Source organism: Phyllopteryx taeniolatus, chromosome 12, assembly GCF_024500385.1.
Source record: "Phyllopteryx taeniolatus isolate TA_2022b chromosome 12, UOR_Ptae_1.2, whole genome shotgun sequence".
Taxonomy (NCBI): domain Eukaryota; kingdom Metazoa; phylum Chordata; class Actinopteri; order Syngnathiformes; family Syngnathidae; genus Phyllopteryx; species Phyllopteryx taeniolatus.
In genome coordinates, this window is record NC_084513.1 from 11,273,368 (window position 1) to 11,297,307 (window position 23,940).

General features: G+C 42.3%; 1 long non-coding RNA gene across 1 annotated transcript; it reads right to left on the reverse strand.

The window, feature by feature from the left end:
- Positions 1-3,626: 3,626 nt before the first annotated feature.
- Positions 3,627-9,735, reverse strand: LOC133486878 (uncharacterized). The gene is made up of 3 exons (XR_009791145.1): positions 7,763-9,735; positions 7,497-7,678; positions 3,627-3,785 (listed from the first exon to the last, which is right to left on the reverse strand). It is a non-coding gene; the product is annotated as an uncharacterized LOC133486878 (long non-coding RNA).
- Between the last annotated feature and the right edge of the window lie 14,205 nt (positions 9,736-23,940).

Genomic DNA, 23,940 nt, shown 5'->3' on the forward strand with positions numbered 1-23,940 from the left:
TAAGACCCCCAAAAAGTCTTTCTCCCGAGCCCTCCCACCATCATTTTCTATCTGCTGTCATTTCTCAGCTCATATAGCCGAGCACGCTGTAAACCTTTCCCTCGATAAAGGCGTCGGAGTTGGGAAGATGGAGAAGTTCAGGCGAATGGCAGTAAACTTTACAATCACCTTTGGGCTGTTGAAGTGCGAGGTAAAGGAAGAGCGCGCCACGGCATCGCTGCAGCGGCGCCACTCTGCTTGCTCTGGAAGACTTGGCTGAACTCCGGGGCCTTGATTTGATTGGTGCAGCCTTGAATCATAAGCTTTAATTGCACCTGACATTTAAAGCTTCTCTCTGGTATTTAAAGCAGTGTACAGGTGTGGCTCGTTACTGAGAGGGGAGGGGAAATGAGGGGTGCGGCGGTGTGTGTGTGTGTGTGTATGGGGGGGTCATGTTAGGATTTCTATCATTGCTGGCCTGTTGAAGTCATCACAGTGCCTGTCGCATCCCGAAACGACACCTTCGCTTGCAACAAAAGGCGCACGGGAGTCCATACGGTCGTTCGAAACACACTTCAATGGAACATCACGACAATGTTGACTTAAGATGAGTGCAGACATTCTACTATCAGTGGAATTTCATCCAGCGCAAGTGTACACACCGCCGTATAACTGAGCTGTGTCTGTGTTCAGAATTCAATAATCACATTCAAATGTGTGCTAAATGGGAGTCAGTGCTTCCGCGATTGACCCCAAATACATTTCAGCTGCTCTAGTAGGCTTTTCCGGACATTTTTTGTTTGTTTGTTTTCTAGCAGAAGCCTGATGGTTTTGTGCTAACACTGACTGCTATTTGGAACTTTTCATAATCCCCCCCCCCCATCACCTTGGCTAAGACCCCAGTTCCATCTGAAGAAAAACAACCCCACAACACGATGTTACCACCACTATGCTTCACTGTAGGTCTGGTGCTCTTTTACTGATGAGCAGCATACCTTTAGGAATGATTGCCAAAAAGTTCAACCTTGGTTTCATTGGACCAAAACTAATTTTGCCACCGTGTTTGGCAGACTTTGTGATGGACCTTTATATACCAATGCGTCTCAATAAATTAGAATATCGTAGAAAATGTAATTTATTTGTTCAACTCAAACAGTGAAACTCATATTGTAGAGCTTCATTAAACACATGGGAAAATACTTTTCAGAATGAAAAAAAGGCTAATGAATAGCATTGATGGTCGTGGTATTTAAAAAAAAAAAAGGCTATTAAAATCCAGTGTATCAACAAATGTAGACAGACAATATAACAATATTCACAAGCATATATTCTGCAGTCCTCTGTGAAAAACGACTAATATTACTACAGCTTACTAAGTCATATACAGTAGTTGTGAAACTCTTCTTCGTTTGTGTCTGCATGACTGTGTAATACTGCCCCCTGGTGGCCAAGTCACACACTTTAGAAGATGCACAAACTGTTTAATTCTTTCCATTCTATTTAATGATGTTATTACTATATGTTTATATAAAGTCAAATACTATAGAGAGCTAGTTTCCTCATAAAAAAAAAATAGATTACACATTTTTATTGTGTTTTTTTTAGGGTGGAATGGATTAATGTCATTTACATTTATTGAAATGGGGAAAGATGATTTAAGAGATGCATGTTTTGAGTTACGAGCGTGGTTATGGAACAAATTCAACTCGTATCTCATGGTACTACTGTCTAAGGTATTATTTGACCAGAGCGTCCCGCCCACATTCTTTTTTTCATGGGAAAGAATTGTACATTGTTCCAAAGTCTGAATGAGAACAGGGCGGGAATGAGTATACTGTACACACACGCGTGTGTGTGTGTGTGTGTGTCTTAATCGCGGTGAGTAATATGAAGATGTAGAAGAAAGCATGCTGTGCCTCACATGACTGTGTAATTGCAGTCTATGCGAGCGTAAACACATTTTTTTTCTTTTTCTTTCTTTCTTTCTCTTTCTTTCTTTTTTTTTAAAAAACAAATAATAGCCAGTAGGCTTTGCGTTGCAATCGGTCCCAGGATCCATGTGACTGCGGGCAATGTGTGCCTTGTGTTGGCATCAGAAAAACAAAGCATATGTTGATTGTTAGCCAGGGTGTACATAGCATGTCCTGTTCACTCAGGCTCTCCCTCGTAGCGGCAAACTCCCAACTTTGTTTCTCTAGGCTATCTGTCAGACCTCATTTAGCATTTGGGGACATGTGGATTCCCATGTACTGCAAAAAGGCAACAGACTTCACAGCGGCTACGGCTACTATCTGACCACTGATCTGTCAGCCGCATTCGTTTAGCTGGAGTGAGGTGGGTGGTGGTGGGGAGTGGGTGGTGGGTGGTGCTCAAACCCACCACTTTTGAAATGTTATTGTAATAAATATTTTCACAGTATGGATGGACTTTTTTAATACATCCCAAAAATTAATACACAATTAGAGATATATTGACATATTTACATGCTATTTTACAATAAGGGTATTTTGGGTTAATAAATTGTTTGTTAACGCTTAAACCACCTCAAGTGAAATAATCTATGGTTATAAGAAAAGCAAAGGTATTCCCTGCTAGCCCTATTGTGAGCCCACATTGAAGCTCATTTATGATACTTCACAATAGCACAACTATCACGTGACCAACATGCAGTCTAGTGTTGTTAAACTGAATGAGTTTCTGAAATGATTGGTTCTTTGAGCTTGTTTTTCATAGCAAAAAAATGCAACTCACAGTGCTTACACTTGGACTTAGAACGCTAGAGTGTTTTAATGTTTATCATGATAGTGGCACTAAATATTTTTTTCCAGGTGGTACTTGGTGTAAAAACTTTGACAATCGTTGCTATACAAATCCATATATTTTTTACAATCAAGAATATGACGTGTTCAACAATTACCAAGCTATGAATTATTTTTGGCCTTGCATGTTTGTTACATGATTATAGAATGTTTTTTTTCTAATAGTTTATTTGGGGGAGAAGGGAAAAAGAAAAAAACCAAAACCTCTAGTGTATATTTCATTTCTGCTACAGCTGTCTCCTCCTTAGCTTTTCCCATATGCAAGTGGGTACATTATGGCAGTGACATTTTCTGTCCTGACCTTATTTAGCGGGGATAGGGCTTTGACTGCTCGGGTTCATCTCCTCGGGATTATTGGAGCCATCATGGTCAGATCGTCGCAAGTGTGCGAGACATGCTCGGGCCTCAGACGAGCGTTGAGAAATAGCAGATTGGAGAGGCAGATGCATGAAAATTGTACAACAGGCATCATATAACGATGGAATTTATTAAGGCGCGCTGGATCAAAACATGTATGGGACTCGTGCGTTTCGGTACGTGGAAGAGTGTCGTTCTTGTGTAATTGACAAAAACATCTGTGTACCTGTAACGATTTAATTGGCCGAGTCAGCCCAGCCAAGCGTCTCCGCTTCTATGACTGGGAGACATTAAATTCATTGTCATTACGGTCCCTGTTATTCTGCAGCATTTTGTCTGGGCCGCAGCCCCTTCCTCTCACTCCACTGAGCTTTGTACCTCCAGGAGGGTGCGGTGGACAGGCGGGCGGGCGGGGTGTGAGCCCAGCCGAGGTAGGGACGGGACGGGTGGGAGGGAGGGAGCGAGGGGGAAACAAGGGGAGGGAAGAGGAAGCAAGGAGGGGCCGTGTGTCCTCCAGGGAGCCTTGATGCTCATCTCGCACCGCGTCGTCATTCGGGGCCATTTTGGCTTTCTAATTGCTGAAGGTAATTATCGTCATCGTCGTTGTTATCCTCATCAGGATGTCAGCCGCTGCCGTTCATTCATAAAAAAAAAAAACATGGTATTACTGACATTTAAAGACGCTGCAAAGTGAATTCAGAGATTGGTTTAGAAATTCTTCATTCTCTCAATCAATTACAATTTTTCATCGCGATTAATCACATGATTTTAATGGTTAACTCCCAAATGAATCGCACATTTTGGATCTGTTGTAAATGTACAAAAGAAGTATATTTTTCAAGTTTTTTAATATTGTCATCAACATATCAATAAGCTTACTGTATGCAAATATATTTATTATTGCAACATTTTAAATTCAAGCCCAACCACGTACTGAAAAACTGTTACGATACTGTACTAGACTGTACTTTGTACTGTTACTGTCAAACTAAAAGCACAACAAAAAGAATTACACACACTGTGAATGTACATTTAAATAGAACACGCTCTTCAATTTAATGCCAGTTTAATGCTAACATAACATGTAAAAGCCTATTCATGGGCTAACAAAAATTAGCACTGATATAGCAAGAATCAAATACTTTCAAATAATGACACACAAATGCTGGAGGAACACATACAGACAGATACTATAACAATACACTCATGCATATATCCTTCCTACTTTGTGAAAAATGAGTCATATTAATGCAGTCTAATTGCAACTCTCTTCTTCATTGGTGTGTTATCTGCACTGGCCCTCAGAGGCCAGGGCGCACAAAGCAGGAACAGCACACTGAAGGCACACATACTGTAGCAGGCGCAGCGCAATGCCAATTATGGCATTTGCATTAATCATACGCTAAATAAATGAGTGCTGTTAAAGGGAATTTGCGTTCATGTGTTAATTTCACTGTACCTAGTTTGAAGACTGAGAACGTTCGTAGTGCTCAGTTGTGGTTTTCATCATTTGCGTTTTTCAGATTTGTGGGGCATGGCTAAAACGGGCACTTTGGAGTCCGGCCTGAGTCGCCACTGCCCCACTGTAGAAGAACTTGAGCGCCTTCGTTGGCATCGGTGGCTATCCTGAGCAATTGCTCGTTACTTAGTCATAATTATTTGGCCTAGATGTACCACTACAGCGCGCAGCAATGCCTTTTGTTTGGATGTCGCAATTTACAGAACAGCTCGGTGTCGTTATTTAAATTCCCAAGGGTTATGTATTTCATTGTGTCATTCAACTACTGTAAGATGTCGCAATGCAAAGCATTGCACAGACGTCGTGTTAGTATTACTGCACAACTCGTGGACGCTTTCGCTATTGCTTGGTGACTCTCTGTACTTATGTGTTACGTCCTTGTTTGCTATCGTAGGCTACTCAAGTGGCTCCAACTAGCGGACACATAGACCCTGTTGTCCAATAAAAATGATTCTCATTCTGATTCTGCCTTGCAACGACTCGGTGCGATATATTCCAGCCACTGGAGGCTTTAAGCGGATCTATATTTGCGACTCAAACACGTAGGGATGTGTATGTGTAAGAACGACGCTCGACGTAGCGGTACTTGATTGACAGTTGACCGGTGAGCTGGGCGTGGTTTTAGCGCATGCGAAAGCAGAGACAATGCCTTGATTTTTCACAATTTTGAAGCCTTATTTAACATATTTGGCGTACACTCCTCTCTGTGGGCTGTCAAATTTACAGGAGATACCGTATTTATTTTCATTTTATAGGGTCTTAAATGTTGTATTAATGCTCCTGTGTGGCAATCTGTGACCGAGAGCTGTGTGGGGTCATTAGGAAGCTCAGCAATCACCAAGAAGACGCAAGCTTTACTCTCTACGTGTGTGTGTGTGTGTGCGTGTGTGTGCGTGCATGTGTGTGTGCTAAGCACATTAATGGTCACATTCACCCTACAGAGATGAAGAACAGGATTCTAAGCTCTTCCTAATACATCATGGCAGGGTGCATACTCTTGTATGTAATTCATTCTAAAATGTGGCCTTTAAATCTGTTGTTTTCCTGTTTTTTTTTTTTTTTTTTTTTACTTTTGGCTTTGAATTTATATATTTATTTCCCACAGTGGGGGCAAATGGCTTCCAGCGCGCCGTAGCATTCAGCAGAGCCCCACCAGCTAGCCGGCCTCAAACGTAAAATAAATCAGGGCACAAAAGGGAGCCTCCTCATTCCAGCAAAGGAGCAACCAAACAAGGAGGGACTTGAACTACCTTGGCAATAACAAATAGAAAGAAAGTCACCCCAGACACCAACATTAAAAGTGATTAATCATCTCTGTTCTCTCTTTACTTTTCAAACAGAGGGATTGTCCGGCTATAAATCTTCAAAGATGTACATAAGAATCACTTCCTAATGAAACCGGGCTTTGTTCATTTGTCACCTTTAGACCCTTTCATTTAAATTACAAAACTTCTGACCTTGTGACTCTGAATATAGATCTCTGCTATTTTAGAGCTGAAGAGGAATTAATCCATAAATCTTGATAGTAAGCATTCCGTGGTCATTAAAAAGATTCCACCACCGACGGCTCTTTTGCTACCAAAGCAGATCAGCTGTTGTCAGGAGCTGTTTACCTTATTGAAAAAGCCATTATGGGGGAGTGGAAACACTTGTGTGACACTGTTTTTTGATGAGTTGGCCTTTTTGTCATGTACTTTTATGTCTTATTTGTTGACAGAGACGTGTTTGAAAATGATTCGTACCCTGTCTGTATTTTGAGTTACAGCTGTTAAAGAGGCATCCTTTACTGGAAATGACAAAAGAAGACGCTAAAAGTGATATTGATGGTTTTATTTTGTTATCAATACACGCATATGCAATGTTTTAAGCTTTTAAGCCGGATCCTTTTGAACGGTGCAAAGGAGTGAATTTTGTCAACATTAGAGAATATACTGTATGACTCATGTTTTAAATGTGAAGAAACGGTGAATATTCAACACAGCCTTTCCCAAACATTTTAAGCGACACACCCCCTTCAACATTCCAAACTGTTAAAAAATAAAAAATAAACATACAACAAAACTGTCTGCAACCATGTTTAGTTATACAACTCTGTAAATTACATTGAAATAGCTGTGGTGATTGTACCAAAGACAAATCTATATTTTTTTAAATGATGGATGGAGGGAGGGAGGTAGGGAGTGATAGATAGATAGATAGATAGATAGATAGATACCGACTCAAACTTCTGATGGCATTCACTAGGCCACACCCCTTAAAGGCACACATCCAGTGCTGTACATGAATACTACGATAGTTATTACAGTTCATAAAACCAGTTGATGTATTTACGTTCTCTTTTATTATGTTTATGTTCTTATCAAATACAGTGCTATTATTCTTTACTATGCTAAAATCCCCCAAAATTGGTGGTTGTTTTTTAGGGGCTGGAATGGATTAATGGCATTTGAATTGATTTCTGTGGGAAAATATTGAATTGATCTTATTTCTAATGTGAAAACATTTTACTGTACGTATTTTAAGACAGTGTTGATATATATTGTATATATGTATATTTTCAGCAAGATTTGTTTTAAGATTCTTATCACGTCAATTCCTACTAGTTCCACTAGCAGATATTTTCACTTAATAGAAGACATAGAACATTTTGTAAAATAAGTACAGAATGATGTTTTCACTGGAAATAAGATAAATCTTTCCAGCGATACGAGTAAGTCGAGTCACAAGCTTTAAGCGACTTTAAGGTACCGCTGTAGATGATCTAAGTGAATTAAAAAAAAATGAGCCTAGCGTTTGAATCATTTAGGGTTGACTTGATGTACTTGTTTATGTGATGCATCTCCTCCTTATTCCCACATCCTTTGGCTTTTGCAGAGCAGCAGCTCTCCTTCTCCCCGGTGCAGGAAGGTAGACGTGAGGGGCGGTTGGCGGGGCCGCGGCGCTCAGGCCAAAGGGCCGCTGCGGCTTGAAGTGCGCTCCTTGTGTGGCCAGAGCAGCCATCGCGCTGATGCAAAGTGACAGGGACAGATGTGACATATCGGTTCCGACACACTTCCATACCACCAGTCACAAGCTCGGGGTGACTCACATCCCCCTGCTCCGGTCCTGTCCCCCCGCTGCAGGACAACACGACGATGCTCCAATGAACCTCGCCGTCGCCCGCACTGCTGCCAGGTATGGGGCTGCCATAGCCAATTACACTGAAGTGCTGCACCTAGTGGAGAGGGCAGAGCCACAGACTGGGGAAGGGGGGGGGGGGGGGGAGGGTGCAGAGGGGTGGGCAGGACGGGGTTCTGGCGAGTGCTCTGCAGGGATGTGATCACAGGTAAATCCAACAAAAGCCGAATCCGTCTTTTCCTCCCCTCGCACCAGGGGCCCGCCGCCGCTTACTCACAGCTAGTTTGCACACAGTCATTGGCTGTCTAATGTAGAGGCTTTTAATATTTCATAAGCGTTTTTATGTGGTGTAGAGAGCCGCTTCAGGAACATAAGACGGAATTAGCTAACTCCAAATGGCCTTACTTATCTTTTAAATGTCATGCATCGGTCCGGCTTTGGGAGAATAAAGCAGTTAAGGGTAAAAAATTGTATTCTGAATCATTTCATGAATAACTGAGATTTGAGGATCTCAACACATGACCACCCCCTGATGTTTTAAAAGATGGAAGCACGCCTCTTGAAGGGGACGGCTCACTTTAAAAGTGGGAGAGGAGGGCCCCACATGGAGGGGGATTAGATGGAAAGGATAATAACAGGAAAACATTTTTTTGTCTTTTTCTTTATTTCCTTGCAGAAATATACTCGCTGCCTCGTCATTACATACACCTGCACACTCTGATTCACTCCAACAACAGTGAAAACCAGTGGGATAAATTGTCTGCCCACTGCAGGGATTTTAGTTGTACAGAGGTGTCTTCGAATATTAATGACCCAACTTGAGAGTTTTTCGAGATAGGAGGCCATCATTTGGCCGATTTTGATCTTTTTCTTGCGAGCAAAAACGTGCCATACGAGCGCTGTGTGGTGGCAGTGAACACAACTTAACTCACTCCACAACAAGCAGCAGTTTTCCCGCTAGTGAAATATTCCTTAAAAAGAAAGCAAAATAGGTCTTCAAGCTGTTAATTGGCCCCTCCTGTTGAACTAAACATTAAACAAAGAGAATTAGACCTTACATATTCAAAACAACCGCATAACTTTGCCTTAAAGTCTACTAGCTTAATGCTAAAACACAATGGGAAACACCATTAATGAGCTATTTACAACTAATATCAGGGAGTGAAAACTCTTGGATGGATATTTGAACACAAACTTTGGAGAAACATGCACGTCTTCTTTATCCTCTGCAAAGAGACAACTAATAGTACTTAAGCTGAGTCACGTCAACTCTTCTTCAATTGTGTCTTGCGTGACTGTATTATACTGCCCCCCGGTGGCCAAGTCGCAAGTGCCAATGAATTAATCACAATGCAAAAACTCAATTATTTACATTCTATTTAATTATTTTATGACTACTGTATATGGTAGTTTTAAGGTTTTATATTTTCCTTGTAAAAAGCGAATCGGAGTAATGGCATTTCCATTTATTTCAATGAGGAAAGATGATTTGGGGGAGTGTTTTGAGTTAGCCGCAAAGAGTGAATTACGCTTGTATCTCAAGGCACCACTTTACTTTCAAATTTCATCACTGCCATAGGAAGAGAACTCTGTGGTACACCGAGAACCCACTGTCTTGGATGTCATTTGAATGTGCAGATGTTGCAGGTTCGATTCCCAGCTAGTGCCTCAACACTCAGTCGCCGGATAAAAAAATGGGTGGGTTGCATCCACAGTAAAAATTATGGCCCAAAAAAATGAAACGTCTGGCTCACTGTGAGGACCGCTGAGGGGACAACAACCTCACGTTGAAGTCTCATTCTGTCTCTTTCTCACTTTCGGCAATCTTACATGTCAAATTATAAGAAGTTAGCATGTCATTCATCTTCTTGACCTCATTTGCTGTCCTCGCGGTCTCTTTTTGATATGCGATCTCATTAGGTGCTATGGCTCTTCAACGCCGACATTAACAAACATTTGCCTTCCACAATTTTCAAAAGAGTCCCTCAGTCAGTGCCATTGGGCTCGTGTGTGACACAAACAGGCGAGAGGGAAATTAGGTATGTCTGTTTCCTATTAATTACAATCCTGGGAAGTCTCCCATGGACACACTAGGGCCACTCTATTACGGAGAGAGGGGGGCGTTCGCTGATAAATTAATAATCCGGCTTGTCACCAGGCACAGATGAATAGCCCCTGGTGATTGATGCTGTTTTCTTTCATAGGGCAGGAATTTGATGTCAGAGCCAAATGTGTTATCAATGCCACGGGACCTTTTTCCAACGCGCTTGGTAAAATGGATGATCAGAAGAACGCCGACATCTGTCAGCCCGGTGCCGGGGCGCACATCGTCATCCCGGGCTATTACAGGTAACTAACGGTGGGCACCTACGTCTCTGTCACTGTCCCTCTGTATCAGCCGCTGCTTAGCGCCGTCGTCTCACCAGTTCATTAGCAACGTGCCAGGAGAGGCTCCTGATCACAACTACAAGGGAGCGTCCACCAGCTCTTCTGGAATGTTGAGCTCAACGCAGGCTTTTAATGGAACCGAGGTGTCGAGCTCCACTTCTTTGTTTCATAGATGCCAATGCAAAAAGCTACATCTGTGTTTCGTACAAGGAGAGCCCTGAGTAATGAGTTAACCTCCACACAGGAGCTCGTCATCACCGCTTGTTTGTTCGCGGGATTTAGCAGGAACCGCTTAACTGATTCACCCAGAACCAAGTAGAGAAGTTGAAATGGACCATCGCGAAAAATTACAGTTGGCGACTCTTTACCGCACACAGAGCGACCCTGTATTGGGATTTGAGGCCCCACATCCAGTATACTGTACTGTGTTATATTTTTATTGAACCACAAAAACATGTCGCGATTGTCAAGAAAGAAGTGGGTTGCAAGAGTGAGGATACTTTGAGAGGCTGTTGGGAATGATCAATCACCCCATTCGCTGACTGCACCAGTGTATTTTGGCAACAGAGACATTCCACACTTTTCTTTTCAGCCACATGCACGGCAATTTGGGATAAAGATCAGGTTGCTGACTTTTGATTTAGCAGGAATATGACTGGACTAAGGAAGAGAATTCCAGTCTTATGGAGGGGTGGGACATGGGCCAAAGTAGGACCATTCCATTTCGGTATGATTGGAGATGGATCCAGGGTTTTTGCATTTGCTAACATTGTGAGATCCATTTTTTGGGGCAATACAATATGTCCCTAATTTCCCATGACTCATGCAGGTCTTTTAAGGAAAATTAATGTCATGCAGGCTGTGGTTATCTGAGTTATTTTACCATTGTTTGCATTGTCAAGGAAGAAACAATAACATTGTGGTGTGGAGCAAGACATTTTTTTTTCTGGGGCATGGCAAGGCCACTGTCCTTATTTCTCAAAGAATGATGCATAGTTGTTTATGGACATTTTCAGGCATATAAAGATGGACAATTATGGCACGGATTCAAATTATGAATGCTCAGCCTTGACAGATGTTTGGGTCCAAAACTCCTTAATCAATTATCATAACACTTTATGGAACTATGGGGCAAGGAGGAACCACCTTTGTCGACACTGCGAGACGTGTCTGTAGTGTTCCTTCATTTCCTGGTGAGTAATCCATCTTAATCTTCCTGACAACGATGCTGGTTGTGATCAATTGTGTATCTACAATATCCAAACTTTCTTGCCTCTCAAATACACAAGATACAATATGAAATACAATGTATTACAGGTCTTATTTTCTGAAAATTTGGAATAAAATCTGAAGAAAGTTTTTCAATTTAAGGTTTTGGTGGGAACATATGCCAGAATGTCCAATTATTTTTGGTGATTTAAATATAAGCGGCATATGGCATATGAAGCCATATGTTTATCCGGCCGGTTTGCGCCTTCATGTTTCTGACTCTTTTGTCTCCTTTTTGATGTTATTGGTGCAAGGGCGGGGGCTGGGGTATTCCGGTGACCTAGCCTATCTCCCCCTCAACTACCCCCGAGTTCAAGTGACTCATTGCGAAGTGCATGTGCGTTAAACAGGCCGATACGTGCACCTTGGGTTGAGTCTACGAGGGGAGCAGCGGACGGAATTGAAACCAGCTGAATTAATCTCCTGGAAACAGCAGTGACAGGAGCCTGATTACGGGAAGTCCCATGAACCGGGCCGGCCTGTTTGCGCCCTCCCCTCAGCAGCACAGCAAAGGTTAATGCAGTCGTCTTGTTAGTTACCCTGGCGCCCTCTCGCACACATCTGCAACTTCAGTCCACGCAACAACATGGAGCTTGTGGACTATATCGTTGACATCCAAACTAGTCTACCTTTCTTTGGACTCTAAGCTTTGATTAGCAAGTGTATATCTTCATCAAATGCAAACAGGACATTATATTACTATAGATTATCATCCATTTCAATGGTCAAAATTGGTTTGATATACGAGTAAATTGAGTTACTAGCTTCATCACGGAACAAATTCAACTCGTAACCACTGTATCTTGTTCTTCAATCATTATTAAATCTTGACATGTATCTCATTGATTCAGTCAATTAACACTTAATTTCAGCGCACCTTATGATTGGAACCTGAGTGTTATATTTAAAGAAGCGTTTACAGTATCTAAAAATATTTGGATGATACCTAGTGGGATTACTCATGGTCGTTTTCAACCATTCATGTCTAGTTCTGATTGTAGTTTCCGCGCTGGATATTGATGAAACTAAGGGGGCGTGGTATATGCGGAATACACAGTTCGGCGGTATAGATTTGGACTCCGCCGACCAATTGTAAAAACGATGATGTCATTGTATCTGCCTCAGTGTGAAAATGGCTTCCAGCACCTCTGACCATGGAGCTGCCAGCACCATTATTTTAACCAACTCAGAGCTAGTTTAAAAAAAGATGGTGATCAGGAAGTACTGGGGCCATGCTAGGCGCTAAGCTAACTTATTCCGAATAGTTTATCAGTTAGCTAGCTATCGCGGCTAAACACTGTAATCCTCGCCTCCATGGCGGCAAATAAACTACACTTCTGACAAGTATCATTATCACGAAAGGAGGACAATGAGTAGCTGTATGCGACATACTGAGTAAGAACAGATAAAATAAGAGACAGAGAAGACAGAAGCCATGATAACCGCTAAACTAATGTGAAATGGAGAGCAGCAAAACACCAGAATAAGTGCTTTGGCTGTTAAAGTCTACAATTTAACAAAAAAAAAATGGGGCCGATGCATCAGTCTAATGGCATTTCAATGGAGAAATATTATTTGACATACAGTGGAACCTCAATTTAAGGGACTAATAGGAGGGAGGGATTGACTGTTAAAGCTGTTTGTCTATGAATTTGAAGCACTTATTTCATTACCAAAAACACCAAGTAGAGTACAAAAATATTGTAAATAAATCTAAAAAAAAAGTTTGAAAAGTTTGAAAGTTGATCCAAACTTAGCTTTAAACTTTGCTGTGATTGTCTCATACTGCTGTAAAAGTGCAGTGATCGCTGGTGCTTGGGAGGGGTGATAATGGCGTACAGCTGGTGGGAGTATGTGGTGGTGGCGAATCGAGGGTCCTTTTTCCACTTCCCTTGCCTGCCATAGAGGAGGGCTTAACAAACAAAACAACTGTATACTGTACCAAAATCAGTAGCCCTATAGCATGTTCGAGAGATGTGTACAAGACGAGCGCCCGAGTAAACAACAGCCATAGATATTAATAGGTTGATGCAAAACACCCCTTTTGAGCCTACAGCGACGCTAAGCTCATGTCAATGCATTGCCTTTGATGGGAACGTCGACCCTGCCGACATGGCTGCCACGCAGGCATGTCGATTCGCCGTATCTAGTCTTCATAGCTGTGACAACAGCGGCAAAACGCGGAAATACGGGGGTACCAGTCCCTGTCCGCTACAAAGGGACGTTTTGAGTTCCATCCGGACACTATTTTCTGTCCGTTAAATGCGAAGACCGTTTGTTTCGGGTCCATTAAATCGAAGTTCCGCCGTACAAGTAAATGGGTTTACGAGTGTCAAGGTACCACTGTTTATCTAGTATCCCACTGTCAACAGTCAATTGTCAAAAAAAAAAAAAAAAGAGTCATAACCGTGTACTTACTCTTGAGGCACTATAGGCATCAGACCTAATTCATAACAGCCATTTATGATAATAAATACACGTCCAACAATCTCAAAAATCGCCCCCCTACCCAACTCCCATCCCAGTCCCCCGCCCGACTCTCACTGATTTACAAATAGCTGATGGAGCAAGCAGCTGACAGAAATAAATGAGCTAATCTGATGGCTGTGTAGCACTTCCACCCAGATATTAATTCATCAGGAGGCCACAGAGTGCAGACAGATACAAATTCCCGCTTTAATTATGTATGGGAGCTATGGTTGGAACAGGAGACACCTTCACTAGCAGGGCTATTTCTCAGAGTAACTTTATGAAGCACTTTGATTCCACGTTTATTTTGGTTTTCTTCCTAATATCATAAAGTCCACTTCTGTATTCCCCCCCTCAAAACACTCCAGACTAAGAAAGCTGTTGTCCCCCTTCATAGCCGCACGCTCACATGGGACATTCGATAATGAACAAGTGGGAAAAATAACCTTTGCCACATTAAATGATATTGTTTTCGATTTGCAATTTTTACGAGCCCTTCCTGGAGCCTGTTTGATGTATTTGGGTCCCACTCGCGAGCCTCAAATGGCCCTTTGCCGACTGGCAGGCTTATCTAAATCAGTGGAGGCTTTATTGAAGGAGTGACCAGTGGGTATCTAAACAGAATGCAGGGCTATTGATTTCACAGAAGTGGTCTAATTGTTTCCACGAGACAAGGGCTTGTCGCGATTATTTGATTGATTAGCTTGATGCAGGTCTGCCTCCTCAAGCCCCCGCCAACCCTTCCTCCCGCCCTCCCTCGGCCAGTTAATCGCACTGTAATCCCAAAACGCTGGTGTATTTCTAATCCATCATCATTATCATGGCTGTACTCAGCACAAGATTAGTCCATGAGAGACTTGTTCCCCCACTTTCCCAGTTCTCAATATTAACTCATAGCGTGCACATGTTAGAAAGACTGCGGTCAGCCAATTTCTGTCCCGATCTGATTTGCAGCTCATCAACAATGTAAATGCGTACATAAGATGTCATTTCGCAAAGCTATTTACAGTACAACCATTTCAACTTTACAGTCTTCATTAAGGAATCTGAGCAGAAATGTTCCCTGATTTCCTTCCCTATTCGATCAGCACACTTGCGTAAACCAGTCCAGAAAATACAGCGGTGCCTCAACTTACGAATGACCCGAACTTACTAGGTTTTCGGGTTAAGTGGCCGTCTTTCTGCCATTTTTTTCGTCTGGAGTTGAGTTTCGTCTTGAGTACGTTTTGATCATATGGGTAGAAGCAAATGCATTGTAAAAATGCATTATACATATCTAGAAGGGTTTTCCAGAATTTTGAGGTCAACTCTGGGGGTGCGTATTATACATGAGTGCGTATTATACACGAGAAATTACGGTAATTACATTATTACTGTATAATTTTATAAAGTACAATACTGTATAGTGCTATTTGTCTTGTTAAAAAACTAAATTACAAAAATGTTTGTTGGTGTTTTTTGGGAGCGGGAACAAATTACTGGCATTTCAGTTCCTTTCAATGGGAGATAATGATTTAAGATACAAGTGTTTTGTGATACTACCATAGTCACAGAACAACTTAAACTCACAGGTTAAGGCACCAGTATAAACAGTATATTTGATTGTGGACAATGGTGTGACAGTCTGGCATCTGCAAATCACTAAAGACAAGCACAACGTTTCAATGTAATCCGTTTTTATACATAAGAGGCATTAGAGTTAAAACTGAGGAAGGGTTATTTGGTTGTCACAGCGCTTCTCTAATTCAAGCCTCAGACTACCATCTCCCTTCAGGCACTGTGGCCAGGCTGACATGTGGCGTATGTCTGGGCGAGACCATGGTAAACGTCCTGTGGACATCAAATGAGCAGTGAGAGCCCGAAGCCTGAGAAAAGCAGAGAGGCGAGCGGACGGTGAGGAAAAAAGCAAAAGGGGGATTCAAGTGTGAAGTGACTGGCGAAGTCCACGCGGCTCTCCGTCCTTGCCTGTGGTGGTGCTCTTCACCCATTTGTCTCGGGAGAAACGGGGATCTGCGGGTGTTGAAGGAGGGTCAGACCAGAGGGCTTTGTCACAATGTGTGAAGGTGACACCTCAGAGGACCTGCTGCTCCCACACACATGCAGTGGACAGTTTTCCTTTAGGGAGAAAGGACTTCCACGGCTTCTCATAGTGACACTTGATTTCAACCAACAGATCCCTCTCTCTCGACTCCACTGGACACTTTACTGGCTCAACTGGCATGGTTGAACACTCCCTTTGTTCACTTCGTGCAGCCCCGGAATGGACTATCTTCGTGGTTTTTCATGGCACACAACAACTCCCATTCCCTGGTTATGAGTCAGACGGACAAAGGAGGCATCAGTGTGGCTCACTCTGCCTCCACAATTATGGTATGAAAAAGATTTCTTCTTTCCACTGAATATTGCCAGTCCAATCTTTGAGCCCACGTGTCTGAAGAAACTTGTTTTGTTATCACTTAGTCCACGAGATGTTCAGTATCGCCTTTCCAGAAAGAGTATAGGGGCCACACTGAAAATAAATAAAACACATTCTTTTCTTTTTTTTCACGAGATTACGAGACATGATTTTTTTTTCTTGGAAAAAAAGGTGTAATTTTACAATACTGTAAAGTCATCATCTGACAAAACTTAAATTATAGTACACTGAAAACTGCATTTGAATTTTCACCTATTCAGAACAGAATAGATTATTTTTTAAACCTATTCAGTTATTCACTGAAAAACTGAACAATTCACTGTTTTTGTACTCAGGCCAAAGCAGCAAAAGGATCCATCTAGTGGCATCTTGGTGCCAAAGAACTATGTCAAAGTGAGTACAGCAGCTTAATTTAGGCAAAAGTAGTGTTTTGGTGCCATTCTGAGATGTCTTGGTAGCAAGGAATTATGTTAAAGTGACCTGAGGAGCTTCCTTTAGTCAAGATTATTGCTTTGGCACATATTTGTAGCATCTTGGCACAAAGGAACTACAGTGCCATGAAAATGTATTGTCCCCCTTCTCAATTTTGTTGTTGTTGTTGTTGCATAGTTTCCCCACTTTAATGTTCAAGATCATGTAAAAAAAATAAAATTATATCAGACAAAGTTAAACAAAATAAACATAAAATGCAGTTTTTATCCAGCCATCCATTTTCCGCATCGCTTATCCTCACTAGGGTCGCGGGCGTGCTGGAGCCTATCCCAGTCATCTTCAGGCGAGAGGCAGTGTACACCCTGACCTTAATATTTTGGCCCATCTTTCCTTCCTTCCTTCCGCAACAATGGAGGGTGTTCTAGCACAAACGGCCTTTTAAGGTCATGCTACAGCATTTCAATCGGATTCAAGTCGAGACTTTGACTAGGCCACTCCAAATCCTTAATTTTGTTCTTTTTTAAAGCCATTCAGAGGTTGACTTGCTGGTATGTTTTGGTTTGCTGTCCTGCTGCAGAACCCGAGTGCGCTTCAGCTTGAGGTCACGAATGGCCGAATATTCTCCTTCCGGATTCTCTGTTAAAGAGCAGAATTCATTGTTCCATCAGTCACAGCAAGTCGTCCAGGTCCTGAAGGAGAAAGCAGCCCCAGAACGTCACACTACAACCACCACGTTTGACTATTGATATGATGTTCTTTTTCTGAAATGCTGTTACATATCGCCAAATGTAATGAGACACACACCTACCAAAAATTCAACTTTCGTCTCATCAGTCCATAGCGTATTCACCCAAAATAATCCACAAGATGTTTTTAAAAAAAATAAAATTAGTCTTTATATTCGTTTTGGTCAGCAGTGGCTACTCCTGGGAAGGTTCACCACTGTTCCATGTTTGCTCCATTTAAACCAGGATTTTCTAGAATCCTAAAGCTTTAGAAATTTCTTTGTAACTTTCCACGCTGATGTCAATTACTTTATTTCTCGTTTTGTCTAGAATGTCTTGGTATCATAGCATTTTGTTGCAGCTTTTTTAGATCTTTTGGCTGACTTCGTTTTGTGAGACAGGTTAAATTTCAGTGATTTCTTGATGAAACAGGTCTGGATGTAATGAGGCTTGAATATGGTCAGTGAAAATGAACTTGGCCTTTGACAAATTGTGATTAGCGAAAGTTAATTCATGATTTTACAAGGGGGACCAGGTAACTGAATAGTTTTTTCCCCCTTAATCTATAAAAACACCATTTAAAAACAACAATTTATGTTTACTACTTTGTTTGATATTTACATTTGTTTGATGATGTTAAACATTTACTGTAAGTGGGAAAACTATGCAAAAATATAAGAAATTGAGAAGGAGGGGAATACTTTTTCACAACATTCTATGTCAGTTGAGGAGCTTCATTTAGATAAAAGTAGTGCTTTAGAGCCATTTTGTTCTGTCTTGGTACCAAGGAACCCCTTAAAGTGAGTGGAGGAGCTTCGTTTAGACAAAAGTAGTGTTTTGGAGCTATTCTGTGGCCTCTTGATGCCAAGGAACTATGCCAAAGTGAGTTGATGAGCTTCATTTAAAAACAAAACTAGTGTATCTTGTAGCATCTACAAGCAATTATAAGCCTTTTTCGCGGTGGTAAATTACAATTATAACATTTTCTATAGTGTTTGTCCTAATTAGGGTAGTGGGTGAGCTAAAACCTACTCTTTCTGACATTGAGGCAAGAGGCGGGGTACGCCCTGGACTCACCGCCAGCCGATCCAAGAGCATATTGCACAACCGATAGTTTGCTTGGAAAATGGGAATTTTTGTACCTTCCAGATTGCTAAAATTGCAAGTTTAGCTGAGTAAAATTACGAACTGAAATTGTCTCATAAATTCCAGAATGTATTCTGATGACATGCTTTTTTCCTCATAATTTAATTATTTTTCCCTTTTCAGTATGGCCCTAATACTCCTTTGTAGTCTTCAGATGCTTCCTGAGACCTATTAAAATAATCAATTGGGCTCGCGCATCAATCGCAGCGGGTTAATATACCTCCAGAGGTATTTATCATGCATAAGTTACATTCGTAGCCGCTACAAATATCCAGTGTCTTCATCTGCATGTCTTCATCTTTTATTGCCCATGCGAGGCCTCCTGCTCCACTGCTACTCAGCCGCCATAAATGTTTAAAAAATGACCTTTGGTAACGAGTTTGTCATTGTTTGATTCAGAAATATCAACCGGGCCATTATGGTGGCAGCTATTTTTTCCAATCAATATACAATAGCACATTAATATTTGATTTTTTTATATGTCACTATGTTATAAGACAAAAACGAGCAGGGCTGTTGTGATGCAGCAGCTGTTTATTTTCATGCAGTGACACAGAGAGAATAAACTGTGGTTCATGCACACACAGACACGTGCACGTGATCTGCCGGGTGTGTGAATTTTCTTACTTGAGGCGATCGCATGTTAACAGACTTGCACGTCTTTGCCTCTCTTAGCGGCCTCAAGTGCATTTTGTCCTTTCAAGTCCCCCAAAAAGTCATATTATTGTTGAAACGAGTTCAAATTCTAAGGAGGTGGAGTGTTGATTACATCTACTTGGCGACTGGCTGTTATTTTTGTCCAAATCAACTCAAAAAGCCATTTGCTGCATTCAGTTGATGTATTTGAGTTGTTCTCCTTGACATTGCGTGTCTGCTGTCTTGAAGTGCCCAGCAGTCTTTTCGTTACCTCTCAACAATGTTGGTAACATTCAATTTTTAGTTCACCGAGTAGATAGGTAGACACCTGCTAAATGGGACCAATGAATGGGACCAAGAAGCAAACACAAATAGTATGGGCAATTCACAGTCTTCAATGAATATCCATCCATCCATTTACTGTCGTGCTTATCCTCACTAGGAACTCAGATTTGAATCCCCAACCTCAAAGCCAGACGCGCTGGCCACTTGTCCCCATCGTACTGGTCTGTGGTTGGACAAACAAGCCCCAATACTATATGACGCTCCACCATTTTTTTTTTTTTTAACTATTGTTGAATACCTGTGTCGGTTTTTGTTTTGTTTTGTGGAGACGGCATAGAATTTAACACTTTTTTTTTTTTTTTATGTCCTTCAATGGGGTTATTGTCGTGAATTATTTTTTGTGACATCTGTGCCACAAAAGTGATTTATGAAAAACCTGACTTTTCTTACCTTCTATTGCTTGGACCACTTTGACTGCCTCTCCAGATGTGGGGCCACCTGGACTAAGGCACAGACAAAACCTGGCGTGGGTGATTCAGCCAGACTCCAAACACAGCCTGCCGACTGATCGTGGCTCCTGGCGCGTTATGTTGCATTTAAATAGCACCATTTGATATGAGATCAATACGCCAGATTAACAGTCCAGTCACTCATGGGCAGATGCTGCTGGGAGACAGCATGCTTTGACTGTGATACATTATTTGGCAGAACTAAACAAAGAAGTTATTTCAATTCCAATGGTTTTGTTACTTTTTTTTTTTTTTACTAAAGGTCAAGCGCTGTCAAAAATATCAGCATATTGACCTTTTTAAACATTCCAGAAACATTGGGATCACAGATTATGCCTTCCTATTCTCTGGTTGTGGCCCACAAAGGGTTAAAACTCAATCACGGCAAAGTCGTGGCGGGGCTGTGAATCTCGGCGCTCATCGTTTGTCCACTTCACTTCAAGTCCAACCTGGCATTGAGTGTCCGGGTGACGAGTATGAATTGTCGGGAGGCCATGCTGGATGACAGCACGCTCTGATACTACTGTCCCCGCTCCTGCTGTCATTGTGGGAAACGATTTAAAGTAACAGTGTGTAGATTTTGGACTGCTTTAGAAGAGCTTGACACATGCTTTTAATGAGAATGAGAATCTTTGTCATTACCGCAGATCACTTATATGGCGACTGTGTCATTTAAATTTGCATGCAAGTCAGAAAGTGCCCGGATAGTTGTATGAAAAACACTTTTCCATCCATTTATCCATTTTCTGTACCACTTATCTTCACCAGGGTTGCGGGCGTGCTGGAGACCATCCCAGCTATCTTCGGGGGAGAGGCGGGCTACACCCTGAACAAACAGCCATTCACACCTACGGGCAATTTAGAGTCTTCACTCAACCTCGCACGCTTTTTTGGGGATGTGGGAGGAAACCGGAGTACCCGGAGATGAAAAAAAGTTTGAGGCCATAAATAAGAGTCGCATGAAGCAGTAAGTAGGTTGGGTCAACTCCCAAGCACCCTCAAGGACCCTGCTGAGGTTGTAGAGCTGGTCCACTGTTCCACGGCCAGGGCGAAACCCGTACTGCTCCTCCTGAATCTGAGATTAGACTTCCCAACGGACCCTTCTCTCCAGAACCCCTGAATAGACTTTAGCAGGGAGGCTGAGGAGTGTGATCCCCCTTCAGTTGGAACAAATTGTAATCCATAACGGGTGCTATAGATAAAGGGAGGATGGAAACAGCCACTAGTACTCTTTACTTTCACTTTAGTAAACAAACTGTAACAAAATACAGCAATCAAAAACACATTCTCGGCACATCTGCCAATAGACTCAGCTGACACATCACTGTACACCACAGTGGCTAATGTTCTAGCCAGGAAATAGCCAGCCAACACTATGTTGTCATACATCCACTTGCACGTCACTCAAATGTGCAGACGTTGGCCCCTAGTGGACAAAAAAATAATACCTGCACCTCACATGCATATACTGTACTGTTTATTGGTGATGAAGAGAATGCATGAAAAGTATTAAATTATATAAATGATACCTTAAATACTTGGTTGCTACCTCCCATATTTTGTCTACTGCAGACGTATTCTGGAATGTAACTCCCGCGATATACGAGGGATTAGTGTTCTTCAAAATTTACTGGACAAACAACACTTTTGTCTTTGGTCCCATTTTTCACGAGCTGAGCTCAAAGATCTAAAGGCCAATTCATACTTTCCGTATTTTGCGTCTAGAGACTGCACGCGGGTAACGAATGGTTCCATTCATACATTTTGGGGGTTCACGTCCGTACACCACGCATTCGCATTGGTGCGCGCAGGAATAATCCAAATGCCGGCCACGCGAAAGAAAAAAGAAATAGCTCCTGTGTTTATTGCAATGTTTGCGATAGTTAACATCTTTATCCATCCATCCATCCATTTTCTGAGCCGCCTCTCCTCACTAGGGTCGCGGGCGTGCTGGAGCCTATCCCAGCTGTCATCGGGCAGGAGGCGGGGTACACCCTGAACTGGTTGCCAGCCAATCGCAGGGCACAGAGAAACAAACAACCATTCGCACTCACATTCACACCTACGGGCAATTTTTAGAGTCTCCAATTAATGCATGTTTTTGGGATGTGGGAGGAAACCGGAGTGCCCGGAGAAAACCCACGCAGGCACGGGGAGAACATGCAAACTCCACACAGGCGGGGCCGGGGATTGAACCCGGGTCCTCAGAACTGTGAGGCTGACGCTCTAACCAGTCGGCCACCGTGCCGCTAACATCTTTATATTCTTTTAAATTTGAATTCTAAAGATGGGGATACTGATGGATCTCTTCACACAAGAACGAGGCGAAGCAGGAACCGGTTGTTTGAGTCGTGGTGGGCTTCATATTCAGTCAGAAAACCATTGAGTATCTTGTGTGACCACCAACTGCCTCACACAGTGCACCACATCTCATTCTCAATGAAGTGATCAGTTGTGCCATTCTTCCATGACCATCACCACCTCTATTGTGGGCAGTCGAAAGCACATCTGTTGCAATGTCACACCAGCTACAGACTGGACTCATTCGGGTTGGTGAGTGTGAGCGGCTCCTCCATGCTCCTTGCGTGTGTTGTCATTTTGTACTCTAGGTGTGAATGTGAGTGTGAATATTTGTTCATCTATATGTGCCCTGTGATTGGCTGGCGAACGTTTCAGGGTGTACCCCACCTCTTGATCAAAGTCAGGTGGGGTTGGCTGACTTTGGGCAAGAGGCGGGGTACATCCTGTGGACTGGTTGCCAGTCAATCGCAGGTTACATTTAGATGAAAAATCATTGGTTGTCTTCAATTAACGCAGAGAAAACCCACTCAAGCAGAAGGAGAACAGGCAAACTCCACGTAAGAAGGCCGAAGCTAGATTCAAACCCAGAACCTCAAAACTCTGAACCAGATGGGCTAACCACTAGCCAACCATTCTCTCCCAAAAAGCAACAAAGTGGATAACTGGTGCCAGCTTGCGCAGTCATTTCTCTTTATTATGAATGTTTTTGACGACGCCAATCAAAGTGGCAATAATCCCAGAATGCCTCCCCCCAACCCGCTCCTCCAATTCCAGCTGCGGTATTCCCGCACATGCATTAGATTGACCTCACATTAACCCAAATACATTTGATCTTTAAGAGCCATAAATTGGCTTTTGTCATTACCATAGGTTAATTACAGAGATTTGCTCTGTACCGTTGCTACATTGCGATTGCAATAATAAGCAGCATACAAAAGCCATTCACGCTGCCTGCGTGAGCACTAAATGGGCATTGTTTTGATCTTGCTATTCCTGTCGGGAGTTGTGTTTGTATTGCTCTATTATCAGCGCTCTTACCTCGCAGCACTTGTGATAGAGCAAGATTCTGCTGAGGCGGGCTCAAACCGTGCCCTTCCTGTCATTCTCTGCGCAATAAGTCATCGGACGTACGGCCCAGACGTGGACCCGGTGGCTCTCACTGCACTACTTTCACACAACACTTTTCAAGTTTGAAACAAGTCCATGCTTTAGAATGTTAGCAATTGTACACAATCGTAGTGTCCCAAAAAGTGGAAAGAGCTTTATTTTGGTTAATATTTCAAATAAAGTGGAACCTCGAAGGTTCAGCACAATTTTTCTCGTGACTCTGGTCAATCTAACATTTGTTTTGATTTCTAAAATAAACTTTTTACATTGTGTTAGAGCCACATTGTCTAAATAAGTGCAATCAGTGGTGGGCCGTGCATTTGGTACCTGGGCCTTCAGTAGAAAAGCAGTCTTAATTCATCTCCTAACACCACATCCTTGTCACAATTAAAGAAACCATCAATAGTATACAATACCAAAAAAATAACATGCAACTGTGCCATGTACATCATCTGAAACAATTCAG